The sequence below is a fragment of the Nymphaea colorata genome, unplaced genomic scaffold, assembly GCF_008831285.2.
Source record: "Nymphaea colorata isolate Beijing-Zhang1983 unplaced genomic scaffold, ASM883128v2 scaffold0491, whole genome shotgun sequence".
NCBI lineage: Eukaryota > Viridiplantae > Streptophyta > Magnoliopsida > Nymphaeales > Nymphaeaceae > Nymphaea > Nymphaea colorata.
In genome coordinates this window covers 62,501-79,857 of record NW_022204997.1, presented here as the reverse complement: position 1 = coordinate 79,857, position 17,357 = coordinate 62,501, and the positions used below count along the sequence as shown (strand labels likewise).

The 17,357-nt window shown below is 36.5% G+C and overlaps 2 non-coding genes and 4 pseudogenes across 2 annotated transcripts; 5 read left to right on the top strand and 1 right to left on the bottom strand.

The window, feature by feature from the left end:
* Positions 1 to 6: 6 nt before the first annotated feature.
* LOC126409527 (DNA-directed RNA polymerase subunit beta''-like) lies at positions 7 to 885 on the top strand (annotated as a pseudogene).
* A 39-nt stretch (positions 886 to 924) lies between these two features.
* Positions 925 to 3,131, top strand: LOC126409526 (DNA-directed RNA polymerase subunit beta''-like; annotated as a pseudogene).
* A 1,085-nt stretch (positions 3,132 to 4,216) lies between these two features.
* LOC126409525 (ATP synthase subunit a, chloroplastic-like) lies at positions 4,217 to 4,966 on the top strand (annotated as a pseudogene).
* A 3,240-nt stretch (positions 4,967 to 8,206) lies between these two features.
* On the top strand, positions 8,207 to 10,129 carry LOC126409515 (ATP synthase subunit alpha, chloroplastic-like; annotated as a pseudogene).
* Positions 9,871 to 9,942, bottom strand: TRNAR-UCU (transfer RNA arginine (anticodon UCU)). Its single transcript has one exon. It is a non-coding gene; the product is annotated as a tRNA-Arg (tRNA).
* Positions 10,130 to 11,643: 1,514 nt separating the features above from the next.
* On the top strand, positions 11,644 to 11,731 carry TRNAS-GCU (transfer RNA serine (anticodon GCU)). Its single transcript has one exon. It is a non-coding gene; the product is annotated as a tRNA-Ser (tRNA).
* The last annotated feature ends 5,626 nt before the right edge of the window (positions 11,732 to 17,357 follow it).

Here is a 17,357-nt window from a genome sequence, read left to right as displayed (position 1 = left end):
CATGTACGAGCTCCTTCTAATGGAAAAATCAAATTCAATGAGGATTTGGTTCATCCCACACGCACACGTCATGGACATCCTGCCTTTCTCTGCTATGTAGACCTATATGTGACTATTGAGAGTCAGGATATTATACATAGTGTGAATATTCCACCAAAAAGTTTTCTTTTGGTTCAAAATGATCAATATGTGGAATCAGAACAAGTGATTGCTGAGATTCGTGCTGGAACATCCACTTTCCATTTTAAAGAGAGGGTTCGAAAACATATTTATTCTGACTCAGAGGGAGAAATGCATTGGAGTACCGGTGTGTACCATGCACCTGAATATACACACGGTAATGTTCATTTCTTACCCAAAACAAGTCATTTATGGATCTTATCGGGGGGTCCGTGCAAATCCAGTCTAGTGCCTTTTTCACTCCACAAGGATCAAGATCAAATGAATGTTCAATCTCTTTCTGTCCAAGAGAGATCCATTTCTGACTTCTCGGTGAATAATAATCGAGTGAGACACAAATTGTTTGGCTCGGATCCCCTGGCGAGAAAAGGGCGAAGGATTTCTGATTATGCAGCAGGATCTGAGCGAGTCATATCCAAAGGTGATGGGGATTTCATATATCCCGCCATTCTCCAAGAGAATTCTTATTTATTGGCGAAGAGGCGAAGAATAGATTCATCATACCATTCAATATGATCCGGAACGGGAGAAGGAATTAACGCTCATTCTAGTACTAGTATCACGGTTGAAATACCCGCAAATGGTATTTTACGTAGAAATAGTATTCTTGCTTATTTCGACGATCCACGATACAGAAGAAGCAGTTCGGGAATTACCAAATATGGCATCATAGAGGTCGATTCAATCGTCAAAAAAGAGGTCTGATTGGTATCGAAGACCAAAAGAATCTAGACCGAAATACAAATGAAAGTAGATCGATTTTTTGGTCATCCCGAAGAAGTCCATATCTTGCCCGGGTCTTCATCCATAATGGTACGGAACAATAGTATCATTGGAGTAGATACACGAATTACGTTTAATACAAGAAGCCAAATAGGTGGATTGGTCCGAATAGAAAAAAAAAAAAAAAAAAGATTGAACTGAAAATCTTTTCTGGAGGTATCCATTTTCCTGGAGAAACAGATAAGATATCCCGACACATTGGGATCTTGATACCACCAGGAGCAAGAAAAAAAATGGATAAGGGATCAAAGGGGAAAAATTGGGAAGGGAAAAATTGGGTCTATGTCCAACGGATCACACTATCAAGAAAAAATATTTTGTTTCAGTACGACCCGTAGTGACATATGAAATAGCTGATGGGATAAATCTAGTAACGCTTTTCCCTGGGGATATGTTACAGGAAAAGGATAATTTGCGACTCCAAGTTGTCAATTATATCCTTTATGGGGATGGCAAACCAATTCGAGGAATTTCCCATACAAGTATTCAATTGGTTCGTACTTGTTTAGTATTGAATTTGGACCAAGACAGAAAGGTTCTATAGAAAAGGTTCAGGCTTCTTCTGCTGAAGTAGGGCAATGATCTGATTCGATATTTCATAAGAATTGAATTGGTGAAGTCTCCTATTTTGTATACCGGAAAGAGGAATGATAGACCAGGTTCAGTGATTCCTGATACTGGGTCATATTGCGCCAATACCAATCTTTTTTCTTCCAAGGTTAAAATTCAATCACTTAGTCAACATCAAGGAACCGTTCGTACATTTCTTAATAGAATAAAGAAGGCCAATCTCTTATAGTTTTTCATCATCTAATTGTTCTCGCATCAATGTTTCGAAATATCACAATGTGACCAAAGAATCAATTAAAGAAAAAGAGGATACCCCGATTCCAATTCTTAATTTGTTGGTCCCTTAGGTACTGTACCTAAATTCATAATTTTTCCCCATCTTATCATTCAATAACTCATAATGAGATCTTGTTAAATAAATATTAATACTGGATAATAATAATCCAAAACAGACTTTCCAACTACTTAAGTATATTTAGTGGACGAAAACGGAGAATCTCTAATGCAAATCCATGCAGTGACATCATTTTTAATCTATTCGGTTCGTGCTTTCTCCTCACGATTATTGTGAGGAGACATCCACAACCAGAATAATGAGCCTCGGACAGTTTATTTGTGAAAATGTATGTCTATCCAAACACGGAACACGCATAAATCTGGTCAAGTTATAATGGTTATCTTGACTCTTTCATAATAAGATCAGCTAAACCCTATTTGGCGACCCGAGGAGCAACCGTTCATGGTGATTATGGAGAAATCTTTTACGAAGGAGATACATTAGTTACATTTATATATGAAAAATCGAGATCTGGTGATATAACTCACGGCCTTCCAAAGGTTGAACAAGTGTTAGAAGTTCGTTCGATTGATTCAATATCGATGAACCTAGAAAAAAGGTTGAAGGTTGGAACGAACATATAACAGGAATTCTTGAATTCCTTGGGGATTCCTGATTGGTGCTGAACTCACCATAGCGCAAAGTCGTATTTCTTTGGTTAATAAGATCCAAAAGGTTTATCGATCCCAGGGGGTACGATTCATAATAAGCATATAGAGATTATTGTACGACAAATAACATCAAAAGTGTTGGTTTCAGAAGATGGAATGTCTAATTTTTTTCACCCGGGAACTAATCGGATTGTTGCGAGCAGAACGAGCAGGTCGTGCTTTGGAAGAGGCTATTTGTTACCGAGCCGTCTTATTGGGAATAACGAGAGCATCTCTGAATACTCAAAGTTTCATATCAGAAGCTAGTTTTCAGGAAACCGCTCGAGTTTTAGCAAAAGCCGCTCTCCGGGTCGTATTGATTGGTTGAAAGGTCTGAAAGAGAATGTTGTTCTGGGGGGATGATACCCGTTGTACCGGATTCAAACGATTCGTTCACCGTTCAAGGAATACAACAACATTCCTTTGGAAATACAAAAGAAGAATTTTTTCGGGGGGAAATGAGAGATATTCTGTTCCACCACAGAGAATTATTTGTTCTTGCATCCCAAAGCCAAAGAGTTTCCATAATACATCAGAACAACCATTCTATGCTATGGGATCTAATCCAATCGTTCATAAGAGCGGATTCATTATTAGCTAAGCTAATATAATGGTCATTTGTTAATAAAGAGAATATCGAAACCAAGGGTAAAGGAATTCATAATGAAGCTTGGACCGTGTATCACGGTTAACCCGCGGTAGAAGGTTCCATTGGAACAATTATTTATTTCAGGGTACCTCGTCTCTTTTTTTAGAGGAAGTGTGGGATAAATGACAAGAAGATATTGGAACATCCATTTGGAAGAGATGATGGAAGCGGGGTTCATTTTGGTCATGGTACTAGGAAATGGAATCCTAGAATGGCACCTTACATCTCTGCAAAGCGTAAAGGTATTCATATTACAAATCTTACGAGAACTGCTCGTTTTTATCAGAAGCCTGTGATTTAGTTTTGACGCAGCAAGTAGAGGAAACACTTCCTAATAGTTGGTACGAAAGATAAGGCAGCTGATTCGTAGCATCAGCTGCAATAAGGGCTCGGTGTCATTATGTCAATAAAAAATGGCTCGGTGGTATGTCAACGAATTGGTCCACTACGGAAACGAGGCTTCAGAAGTTCAGGGACTTGAGAGTGAGAGCCGAGATGGGGCAACTCAGTCGTCTCCCGAAACGGGATGCAGCAATATTGAAGAGACAATTATCTCACTTTCAAACATATCTGGCGTATCAAATATATGACGGGGTTACCCGATATTGTAATCATCATTGATCAGCAAGAAGAATATACGGCCCTTCGAGATGCGTCACTTGGGTATTCCAACTATTTGTTTAATCGATACAAATTGTGATCCAGATCTCGCAGATATTCCGATTCCAGCCAACGATGACGCTATAGCTTCCATCCGATTGATTCTTAACAAATTAGTATCCGCAATTTGTCAGGGACGTTCTAGCTATATAAGAAGTCGTTGATTAATAATAAGATAAGTCAATTACTTCGCTTCGGGAAACCCAGAGATTCATTGAATCGGTTATTCTTACTATTCCTGAATGTGAAAAAGGAGATTTTCATTGCCGGGATATATTACGTGATTAATTCATTAATTAATATCTGAAATATATGGTTAAGTTAAATTAGTATAAATGGTTGAATCAAAATAATTCCTTCTTAAGTTCCATTCTGTCAGAGGGTAATATGAATGTTCTACCATGTTCCATCAACGCACTAAAGGGTTATACGAGATATCCGGCGTGGAAGTAGGCCAACATTCTATTGGCAAATAGGGGGTTTCCAAGTGCATGCCCAAGTACTTATAACTTCCTGGGTCGTAATTGCTATCTTATTAGGTTCAGCCGCTATAGCCGTTCGGAATCCACAAACTATCCCGACCGACGGTCAGAATTTTTCGAATATGTTCTTGAATTCATTCGAGACGTGAGCAAACTCAAATTGGAGAAGAAGAATATGGTCCTTGGGTTCCTTTTATTGGAACTCTGTTCCTATTTATTTTTGTTTCTAACTGGTCAGGTGCTCTTTTACCTTGGAGAATCATACAGTTACCTCATGGGGAGTTAGCTGCACCCACGAATGATATAAATACTACTGTTGCTTTAGCTTTACCCACGTCAGTGGCATATTTCTATGCAGGCCTTACTAAAAGGGATTGGGTTATTTCGGTAAATATATTCAACCAACTCCAATACTTTTACCAATTAATGTCTTAGAAGATTTCACAAAACCTTTATCACTTAGTTTTCGACTTTTCGGGAATATATTGGCCGATGAATTAGTAGTTGTTGTTCTTGTTTCTTTAGTACCTTTAGTGATTCCTATACCTGTGATGTTCCTCGGATTATTCACAAGCGGTATTCAAGCTCTCATTTTGCAACCTTAGCCGCGGCTTATATAGGTGAATCCATGGAAGTCATCATTGAGTACAAATAAGAAATAAGAAATAATGCTTTGTTTGAATTTCAAAGTTCAAACAGTCGCTTTTTCTTTTTCATTTCAATCAATTCAAAATTAAGCCCATGAATCTTATTCCAATAAATAATTCATGGGTAGCTCAAGATACCCGCTTGAGGAAATGATTGATATATCAATCTATATTTATGATATGTATGATATAGAGTAGGAACAGATATATATGTACGATATTAATATTTATTATATTACGTATTACACTACGGAATTGTAAAAAAAGGGGAGATTCCCAATTTTTCCTAAGATCCCCTTTTTCCTATTCATGTCATACATCGCCTTTATTTGCCCAGTCAATTACGAAGATTCATAATTTGGATAATAAATAATTGTTATCCGTTTGGGACGCGCGACGAAACAACAAGAACTATGTTCTGCGGAACCGTTGCTATTTCATTCCATTCTATTCAACAATTGACCAAAATTGGAATTAAGAGGAGTTGGATCAATCAATCAAATCTTGATATGGGATGATTCGCTTTGATGAATCTCTTCGTTTGTATCCATGTGAGATAATGACAAAGACAAGAAGAGTTCACGAATCAGATGAAAAATTCAGTAGGTTAGGTGGGCCGAGCTACATTACATATTATATGTGAACTCCGTGTATGCTTAGAAGGATGATTCCAGGTCCGATCCGATTCAATAGAAATAAGATGGCGATGGTTTACATTATGGAAGAAAACATGTATATGTGATAGTAGATATTCATATATATGGACTACCCATCTATATTATTTCATTCCCCATCAACTTTCTATTATATAGATATAGATTCCACTTTAATAGATATAGATTCCACTTTATTTATATGGATTACGATATATAAGCTCTTCCCTTTTCGTCTGTGACTTTATTGTATATGTGGATTGAATATGAAGTTAAGCCTATGAATGCATATAGAGAAGATGAAGGAGGGAGGAATTGAAAGAGTGGGTTCGGAACAAAGAAATAGAAGAACTAATATGGATTTTCAAAGACTTGGATAGTGAATAAAAACGAGATATTGAAGTAGTTCTGATGATTCAGTAATATCAAATATCATCACATCACTTCTTAACTCAAATTGGGTTCGGAGTTCTTAGTTTAGTTGTATGGATCTTAGTGATGGAATATGAAATAATAAGTAATGTAACTAATTAATATATAATATAAATAATAACATTAATAATAACATTAATTATATATAAGAATCATTGGTTTATTTGATTATATCATTAACCATTTCTTCATTTTTTGTTGTGAGGAGCTTACCATGAATCCCCTAATTTCTGCTGCTTCCGTTATTGCTGCTGGATTGGCCGTAGGACTTGCTTCTATTGGACCCGGAGTCGGTCAAGGTACTGCTGCGGGCCAAGCCGTAGAAGGTATTGCTAGACAACCAGAAGCAGAGGGTAAATACGAGGTACTTTATTGCTTAGTCTGGCTTTTATGGAAGCTTTAACAATTTACGGGCTGGTCGTGGCATTAGCACTTTTATTTGCTAATCCCTTTGTGTAATCCTAGAAACGTGAAAATGTGAAAAATACGTACTTCTTTTCTGCTTGGCCCTGCCACTTCGCTTCTTCAAATTATATCAACTCAACACTTCACTCCTACAATCACTCTTCCTTGATCCAATACTCCGGGAAGTACTGATTTGAGGAATTAGTGGATCCGCTTCCGCTCGCTTTCTTCTTTCCCGCCCTTAGTCCAATGAATGAGCATTTTCCCTTTTTTATTTATTTTAGGAGGGTATGTCGCAATTGACACGAGACTTGGGACTTCATAAGTGTCTTATCGGGGATCTAAATAAGGAGTGAAGTGATACAAAAAAGGAAATCTTTTTTTATTTGTTAGTCCTATTCCTATCCATAAGATAAGAGGAGAGCATATGAAAAATCTAACCGATTCTTTCGTTTTTTTGGGTCACTGGCCATCCGCCGGGAGTTTCGGGTTTAATACGATATTTAGCAACAAATCTAATAAATCTAAGTGTAGTGCTTGGTGTATTGATCTTTTTTGGAAAGGGAGTGTGTGCGAGTTGTGTATTTCAAGAATAGGCTGAACCAACCAGCTGCACTTTATATTTTGCTATTGTAATCTAATAATAGAGAAAGGTGCACGATCTCAACGAATTACTTCTGAATAAATCAATAAGTCCTATGTAAGAACCATAGCATTCGTGACTCGTTGGTAAATTGGATTCTCTATTAACCAATAATGTGAGACCATTTAGTTAACATGGTTAAAGCTGAACTGTTTGAAGTCTAAGCACAACACGGTACTCTTTCTACCACTGCGTTAGTACAAGATAAGATGGTTTCAAAATGCATAAATCATTTTGTTGGGAATTTATTTGATATAGAACACTCATATCAATAAAATGATTTGAACCATTGACTGGAAAAACGGGTACCTCGCCCCTTCCTTTTTATCTAATGCTGAATCGACGACCTATGTGTATAAAATGAGAAAGAATTCTTTTGGATGTGAAGAATAAAAGAAACGACTTTGCTGACAATTACAAGTTTTTTGGTCTGGTCAGAAGAGCCCTCCAGAGATCCTGGGTTTCTTGTATCAGTTTTTATATCCTGGAATACGAACAGAGAAGAGAGGGTAGGCTCATTAAGAAAGAGATATGGGAATGCCCCATAAGTATAAGTAATTTAATTGAGCGTGAGAGCCAAATGAATCGAAAGATTCATGTTCGGTTCGGGAAGAGATCGTGGAAGTTGTGGAATTGATGGGGAGATAATCTACTTTCATTAAGTGATTTATTAGATAATCGAAAGCAGAGGATTTGAGTACTATTCGCAATTCAGAAGAACTATGCGGAGGAGCCGTTGAGCAGCTTGAAAAAGCACGGGCTCGCTTACAGAAAGTGGAAAGGGAAGCGGAAGAGTTTCGAGTGAATGGATACTCTGAGATAGAACAAGAAAAGATAAATTTGATTAATGCCGCTTATCAGAATTTGGAACAATTAGAAAATTACAAAAACGAAAGCATTCATTTCGAACAACAAAGAGCGATTAATCAGGTCCAACAACGAGTTTTCCAACAAGCCTTACAAGGGCTCTAGAACTCTGAATAATTGTTTGAACGGCGAGTTACATTTACGCACCATCGGTGCTAATATTGGCATACTTGGGCCATGAAAGAAATAACCGATTAGTCCTTCTACTATAGGATAGGTATTATTTTTCTCCTTTTTGCTTCCTAGAAAGAATTAAGAGATACTAATGGTAACCATTCGAGCCGAAGAAATTAGTAATATTATCCGCGAACGGATTGAGCAATATAATAGAGAAGTAAAGATTGTGAACACTGGTACCGTACTTCAAGTGGGCGACGCATTGCTCGTATTCATGGTCTTGATGAAGTAATGGCAGGTGAATTAGTAGAGTTTGAAGAGGGTACGATAGGTATTGCTCTGAATTTGGAATCCAATAATGTTGGCGTTGTATTAATGGGTGACGGTTTGATGATACAAGAGGGTAGTTCCGTGAAAGCAACAGGACGAATTGCTCAGATACCGGTGAGTGAGGCTTATTTGGGTCGTGTTATAAATGCCCTAGCTAAACCTATTGATGGGAGGGTGAAATTTTAGCTTCTGAATATCGGTTAATTGAGTCTCCCGCTCCAGGTATTATTTCGAGACGTTCCGTATATGAGCCTCTTCAAACGGGGCTTATTGCTATTGATTCGATGATCCCTATAGGACGCGGTCAGCGAGAATTAATTATTGGGGACAGACAGACCGGTAAAACAGCAGTAGCTACAGATACTATTCTCAATCAAAAGGTCAAAATGTAATATGCGTTTATGTAGCTATTGGTCAAAAAGCATCTTCCGTGGCTCAGGTAGTGACTACTTTCCAGGAACGGGGAGCAATGGAATACACCATTGTGGTAGCGGAAACAGCGGATTCGCCTGCTACATTACAATACCTCGCTCCTTATACAGGAGCCGCTCTGGCTGAATATTTATGTACCGTCAACGACATACCTTAATAATTTATGATGATCTCTCCAAACAAGCACAATCTTATCGCCAAATGTCCCTTCTATTAAGAAGACCACCTGGTCGCGAAGCTTATCCAGGAGACGTTTTTATTGCATTCCGCCTTTGGAAAGAGCCGCTAAACTAAGTTCTCGTTTAGGCGAAGGAAGTATGACTGCTTTACCAATAGTTGAGACTCAATCTGGGGACGTTTCGGCTTATATTCCCACTAATGTCATTTCCATTACAGATGGGCAAATCTTCTTATCCGCGGATTTATTCAATGCTGGAATCCGTCCAGCTATTAATGTGGGTATTTCCGTCTCCAGAGTAGGATCCGCAGCTCAAATTAAAGCCATGAAACAAGTAGCCGGCAAATTAAAATTAGAATTGGCTCAATTTGCAGAGTTAGAAGCCTTTGCGCAATTCGCTTCCGATCTAGATAAAGCTACTCAGAATCAATTGGCAAGAGGTCAACGATACGGGAGTTGCTCAAACAATCCCAATCATCCCTCTCGCGGTGGATGAACAGATAGTTACTATTTATACCGGAACGAATGGATATCTTGATCAATTAGAAATTGGACAGGTAAAGAAATTTATTGTTCAGTTACGTACCCATTTAAGAACAAATAAGCCTCAGTTACAAGAAATCATATCTTCTACCAAGGTATTCACCGAGCAAGCGGAAGCCCTTTTGAAAGAGGCTATTCAGGAGCAGATGGAACTATTTCTACTTCAGGAACAAACATAAAGAAATTGGTTATTTCATTTGGTAGAGTCTCTTAGTACGACATAAATTGTTGAGAAAAGAAATGGCTCTGATTCGAATCATTCCAAATATGTTTCTTGGAATAGCAATCCAAACAAAATAGATGTAAATAAATTGCGTCCAATAGGATTTGAACCTATACCAAAGGTTTAGAAGACCTCTGTCCTATCCATTAGACAATGGACGCTTCTCGTCCCGATTCTCTTCTTTCTGATTCCTCCTTTCCATTCCCTGTTTGGATAAAAACAGAAACAATCAGATTGTATGCGTCTTAGGGAATAAAGACGCATATTAAAATCAATGATGGATGTATTATGATTCATATCGAGCGGGTAGCGGGAATCGAACCCGCATCGTTAGCTTGGAAGGCTAGGGTTATAGTCGACGTCGATTCATCACTATTAACGTCTCTAATTCAAAACCGAACATGAAACTTTGGTTTCATTCGGCTCCTTTATGGAATAAAGGATAGATTCCCCGATTTAGGGCGTAAAGTAACCTAAACGAAAAAATTGACGATGTATGATATTAGTATGGAAATGGAAAGGTATGGAAATCAAAGAAGGAAGTCATAGCAAATCGGAATAAGAAAAATTCGATCCATAACACCTATGTCAGCTTTCTGTCTGAATGTATCCAAAGCTATTCGCTTTCTAGATGATCCCTCTAGAGAGGGTATTATAAAAACCCTTCTAGTTACTTCGTTCCCTATTTCTACTGACATGAATCCTTAGGAAAAGAATCTTATTTCTACCGAGCTGAAACAATATATGCCGATGGCCCCGGTAAACCGAAGTCACCGTTTAATAGCTATTTGGCTTCAATCTCCCCTTTACAAAAATCGAAGATCTAGTTACGATTAGAAATACACTTTTGTATCTTCATCCATGGATCTTTTACTCATACTTATCTAATTCTAATTGGAAAACTCAAAAAATTATGCTTCGCAATTCCATAATCCCAGTTTTGGATGCAAATCGCGAAAATTATATTCTTCCCCAATTGTGGCATTGATAGGAAAGGGTTAAACCCTTATAAGAAATAAAGTTTTTGATCGGAATATGAATGTATCAAACCGAAAGAACCCTTAACTATTTCAGTTGGTAATAGAACGAATCACACTTTTACCACTAAACTATACCCGCTACATTGTGATTATTGTATAGGAATGGCCCATTTGTCGAACAAGGAGATGAGGCGCGATCAAGATATTGTGAATATTAGAGTGCTGACATGCCCTGTCTCCGGGGATACTTGATGAAATAGGGCAAGAGGATAAATAAAAAACCTTTTTGTTTTGCTGTAGAAGTCGTTACTCAGAGGTCCGATAGAATCGGCGAGTTGGAACAGAAAAATAAGTTTTGTGCAATAATATATATAGTTAAGTTATAGTTTATAGTTCCATTTTTTTTTTTGCTCAAGTTTATTTAAACAAAACAAAGCTTGTCTCTTGAGTACTTGAGGAACATACATACGCTTTTCCCATTCCAATAAAAAAAGCAACGATGAATCAAAGGAAAAATAAGGAAATAACAATATAATAAATTTCCTTCATATCATAGAAATCGAAATAGCTCTTGTTGCTGCTTCAACTCAATAACATATTGAGTTTTCCAATTTCTCATTTTAGGTTAGGTTGAAAAGGGGGGAATGGCCTGGCCAGTGCCTAGCCAGGCCGGGAGAACAAAAGAATAACCTTTCGAACGAAATAAAATCAAAGAGGATCTTTTTTTCCTTTTTTCCTTTAGAGATACCTGTTTTGAATGGTTGTATAAATAGGATTTCTTATAAAATTCATATATATCTCTAGAATAAAGAAAAAGAAATATGAATCTTTACTTCACACGTCGTGTCACATATGAATTATTCATTTTTTTTTTTTCAATTTGGAGAGATGGCTGAGTGGACTAAAGCGGCAGATTGCTAATCTGTTGTACGAGCTATTCGTACCGAGGGTTCGAATCCCTCTCTCTCCGTTTCCTACGCTCACTTGATATTTATCTTTCTCATTCTATAAACCCCGAGTCCCTTTGGTTTGGTTGGATTGATGATTTCATTTAAATAAATGAAATGTATGGAATAGATAAAATTTTAAGTTAAGAAGATGGATTTAGAAACCAAACCAAAAAAGGAAAGAAAAATCTATTATTCTTTATTCTTCGCGTCCAGGATTACGTCCTGGGTCATTAGACAGGAATCCGAAGATGAAGAGCGAAACAAAGAATATCACCACCGTATAAACGAACAGTTTGAGAGTAAGCATTACAAATCTCCAAGACCTGTTGGGGGAGAAAAAGGGAATAGATTCTCAACCTTTGTACCATCTCATTTTTTGATACCAAGAAACGAAGTGGTTTTTAGAAAAGAAAGGAATTAACAGGAATTCAATTCATTTGTATTGTAATAAATAAGGTTCTGATTCCTTCGTTACCAAAAAAAAGAATCTCGTCATACCTACAATGCGATTTGTTGATATTGCATTGCGGGGGCTCAGAATACCGTATGCGCTCCATGGATGGAGGGTCAGAATGAGGAAATGAGGTGATCCGGATTCACGGAGTCTATTGAAGAATGTTCAATGTTTGAATCGAGGGTTCTTGTCTTAATGCACTACTTATCTCATCTTTCTTGGTAAAATTGGTAAAATATTTTTTTTTTTTTTTGAATAAGTCATGAATCTTTCTAGAACAGTATCAAGGATCTCATCGAAAACTTACAGCAGCTTGCCACACAAAGGCTAAGAGAAAAAAAGCACAGGTATGACCGGCATAAAATCCACGATTGGGTTCAAAAAAGCATAAGCCTCGGGCAATTTTGCGAAGAAAAACCCACTCGGCTGAAGGGCAGAATTAAGACAGATACAGATTAAACTAAAGATATTAGGCATAACAAATATTTTGTTCTTAGAATAATATCATTTTTATTGAGTTATTTCTTGAAGGGAAAAAATCAAGAAAGAGGGTAGGTAAAAAAGTCCTTCTTTCTTTGAATTCCCCCAATCAAAGATCCTTCAATTGTCAAATTGAATTATACGGAATCATACTTTCATACAATATCTTAATTATCTTAATTTAATTATATGTAATGATCAATGAATTTAGTTTTATTCCGGATTTACACGTGTCGAATCTCAGCAACAACTTCTTTCTTCCATAGATACTGGGCTGGAATTGACGAACACCCGATACCAATATTAATGTATATTCGTGTTTGAATAGAACATAAATGGGGCGTGGCCAAGCGGTAAGGCAACGGGTTTTGGTCCTGTTACTCGGAGGTTCGAATCCTTCCGTCCCAGATTAATTCCATCTTAACTCAACAATATTATTTGTTCTCTTTAATCATCTAAATTTCTATTTAGGAGGTTCATGTTGGATACAATGTAATCGTAATCTATTCTTTATTTCTAGTTTTTTTCTTTCTAGTTTGGTTTTTAATGTTAATGATTTTTTAATGTTAATGATTCTTTTCTGAATTAGACTTTACCTTTCTATTCTGTATTCTGTTTCCTACACACGGAATTCACTTTCAATGACTGACACACGTATGAAAAATCCATGATTTTGGTATAGGCGTGGGGGGAGCATAGACATAGATCCGTTGAAAGATATTTTTTTTGATTTAATTCAAAATTGGATTATTCAGTCTATGTCCGTACCGTTCATATTGGAGTTGGTTAGTCAAAGAAACTTTATGCTTGAATCCAGAAATTCTGATTCCTGCATGATCCATTCTGAGTCGAAATGTGAAGAAACCTCTTCTATCTTCTAACTTTGAATTAATGGTAAAGCAGATATGGTAATCGTATCTCATTTAATAATTATCCCAATTGAGAATTCATTTTATTTGGATTCTAATGAGGGTTCGAGTTCGTGGTACCAATTCCATCAACGGGATTCGAGTTCCTAAGACTGGACTCAAATGAAAAAATGGGAATAAAAAACGGATCTGGACCTTTTTTGTTTTGCACTTATACGTGTCTGGTACTGGTATAGCACGCAGCTTACACAGCTTATAAGAAAGAAGATTCTTTTGTTGGTTGACCGGGTATGCATGATTCATAATATAATCCAGATGAAATGTTTTTTAGATATGTGATGTGCTGATCAACAATGGAAGGTATCAATTGAAATATCTGTGGCTATTCCCGATTTCATCAACAAACAATCAAGTTCAATAGGAATAGATGCATTGTATTGTACCCAATTTGCATCTGGTTCTAATGAACTGATGAATAATGGAATTGTAAATCCATTGGTAGGCAGAATCGCGGATTTAATTTACTTGACTTTATCGAACGACTCTGGAAGCAAAAAAGCAGAATATGCCGAAAAGAAGCATGCCACCCTTTTGTATTGTTATTGTTCTATTTCAGTAAGAACAAACAACAAACAGTCTTTGGTTTCGGTCAGAAATTTCTGTGATGCCTTAAAATATCCACGATTACCCGCGGTAACAGCTGTATATATAACATAACCCGATGGATACCAAAAGATCATGCTGCTTTGATTCTGATATTCTCAATCAGATTCAAGAATGAATCGAGGACGTTCACTTTATCTTATTTACTTTACTGTGTCTTTTTTATTCATTTTTTGACTTTTACTATATTTCTTATTATGTTTGATGCTCATGAACAAAGAAATGAAATTAGTTTTAGATTTTGTTTCTCGTCCCATTTATCTGGTTTAGACAGTTGATCTGGTTTAGACAGTTGATGATTTAAGGAAAAGCAAAATTAAATTTCATGTTATTATGATGATCAAAATGATCAAATTGACGTCTAAGAGATATCCGTAATTACAGTTATTCGTTGTGATTGCACAGACTTGCTGATTGATTCAGAGATCAAATTGAGTCTTTACGGAAGAACTGCTTTCCACCAATAGCAATGATGGCAAAGTACGAGATTTTTTTATGTGAAACCATTTTTCATGAATCCTTGATACTCGATGAAGTCTGAGATTAGTTAATTTATCATTTACCATCAAACCACTTTGGCCCTTTCTGGTTCATTGGAATGGCTTAATCAGTTACTAACTCATTCTTTTCCGGTATTGGAAATCCAATTAAAGATCTTTAGTTTAGCTTAGTCGTTCGAGCAAGAATTGGCTCATTTCACTCATGACTGATTGTCACAAATGATCAGGTTGTTAACTAACTTCTTGTTTATTCGTCTTTCTTATAAATGGTGAAATAAATGATTCATACGCTAGAATCAGGGGGCAAACTGGATACTTGTTAGATATACATATGCGTCCATGGAGAATATTAAAAAATAGAATAAAAGATCAATCAATGACTATTCATGATTTAATTCCATATTGAATCAATCCCGTACCGATTCCGAATTATAGGAATTTTTGTTATGGTAAACTTCGTTTGAAACGATGTGGTAGAAGGCAACGTGCGACTTGAATGACATGATCGGCTGTGGATTTTTACATCCATCATCTTCAATGAGGATGCTCTTGGCTCGACATATTTTGTTCTGTTTCACCATTACTCCACGATGTTGGGTTGTAATGTAAATAAAATAGTACATGATGGAGCTCGAGAATAAATGATTATCAGAGGCAGGATCTAGGGTTAGTGCCAATTAATAATTTGGAACGACTTCGTAAGTATATCTTCGATATAGAAAAGGTCAAATTGGACCGACTTTTCTATAAAAAAAAGTTTGCTGTAATTGGTGAGACTATTTCGATGATAAAGAAGTGTATCACAGGGGAATTAATGGAATTGAATCGTTCGTATGATTCTTCGACGTAAAGAAATAGCCAAAAGGTATGTTGCTGCCGTTCCGGAAGATTAAAGATCACCGAAGTAATGTCTAAACCTAATGATTCAAGGATAAGTGATTCCAAAACAAGAAAACACCATTTTCAATGATTGTCTCAATCAAGTGGATTGGATCATAATAAGTAAGAAATGGAAATATATTCCAGACGAGACAAAAAAGGGGTTATAGACCGCTCAATAAATATTTATTTAAGGATTTTTTAAGGATTTCTTTTTTAGTCCTTTGAGAATTACCCAACTTGAGTTATGAGGACGAATGATATTTTTATTTTATAGGAAGGAAGAAGGAAAAAAGACGACTTCAATCATAATTTAATTGATGATTTCAAGGATCCGTTTGCTATAGATTTATATCCATCAATTTTAATCATTCTTTCTCGAGCCGTATGAGGAGAAAACTTCCTATACGTTTCCAGGGGGGGGGGGTATTGCCCATCGATCTATCCCAATGAGCCACCTATCGAATCATTGCAATTGATGTCAGATCCCGAAGAGAGGGAAGAGATCTTCGGAAAGTAGGCTTTTACGACCCGATAAAGAATCAAACTTATTTAAATGTTCCTGCTATTCTATATTTCCTTGAAAAGGAGCTCAACCCACGGGAACTGTTCATGATATTTCAAAAAGGCAGAGGTATTTAAGGAACTTCGAGTTAATCAAACAAAATGAAATTAATGAAATCAAAAGATGGACCGGTATAGTAGCTAGTTCTAGTTTTGTTTAATTGTTTCTTCGCCACTCTCTTGCTATATTCATACCTATTCGCTATTGTTCCTATATGGTTTGAGATAATGTAAGGACAAAGAATGACAAAGAATCTCTTTGTCTTTTTATATTTATATGAATATGAGAGGGATAGAAAAAGGATTATATTATATGTCATAACTGAAATCCATGAAATTATGGGATTACCATTAATCTGATGGTTTTCCTTGGGACTCCCTCACCTCAAGAAACAAGAGGTGAATCTTGGGGCCTATAGTGATAGTGAATAAATACGATATTCTTTTTTACCTACTTCTTCTTTACTTCACTTCATTTTCATTTCTTGTAGTGCCAATCTAACACAAGGCCTTATCTTATTTATATTTAGTTTATTTATTGTATTTTGTTTGATTTGATTTCCCAATATTTCGTTTGTATTGACAATGGTCTCTCGAACGAATAGAATACAATAGAATTCGATCGTAGATAAATCGATCTATTCTTGCGGTTTCATAGGTTTGGTTTTTTACTTCATTCAAAGGATTGGTTTGAGGGATCGTCTGTGACACAGGAAGTCTTTTTTTTTATTTACTAAAGCTATACTTATCTGTGAATCTGCTCTTCTTTATTGTATAGATTTTTAGAATCATAGTTTCTTCTAAACTTGCTGTTATTCTTATGCTTATGTTAGTTCAATGTTTTGACTTGACTGGTTCCGGTAATTTTGACTTGACTGGTTCCGGTAATCAAATCTCTTGATTTTTATTTCGATCGTAATTAGATCCTTATCTGGGTTGCTAACTCAACGGTAGAGTACTCGGCTTTTAAGTGCGGCTATGATCTTTTACACATTTGGATGAAGCGGATTCGTCCATACCATCGGTAGAGTTTGTAAGACCACGACTGATCCTGAAAGGGAATGAATGGAAAAACAGCATGTCGTATCAATGGATAACTCTGAGAATACTTCATTCTTATCTGGTCATATCAGATCGGTAAAAAATGTCCTTTTGATTCTTAGCTAGAACGGTTCAAAATTCATTCACAGTTGGGTCAAGTGAATAAATGGATAGAGCTATATGGCTCCAATTATAA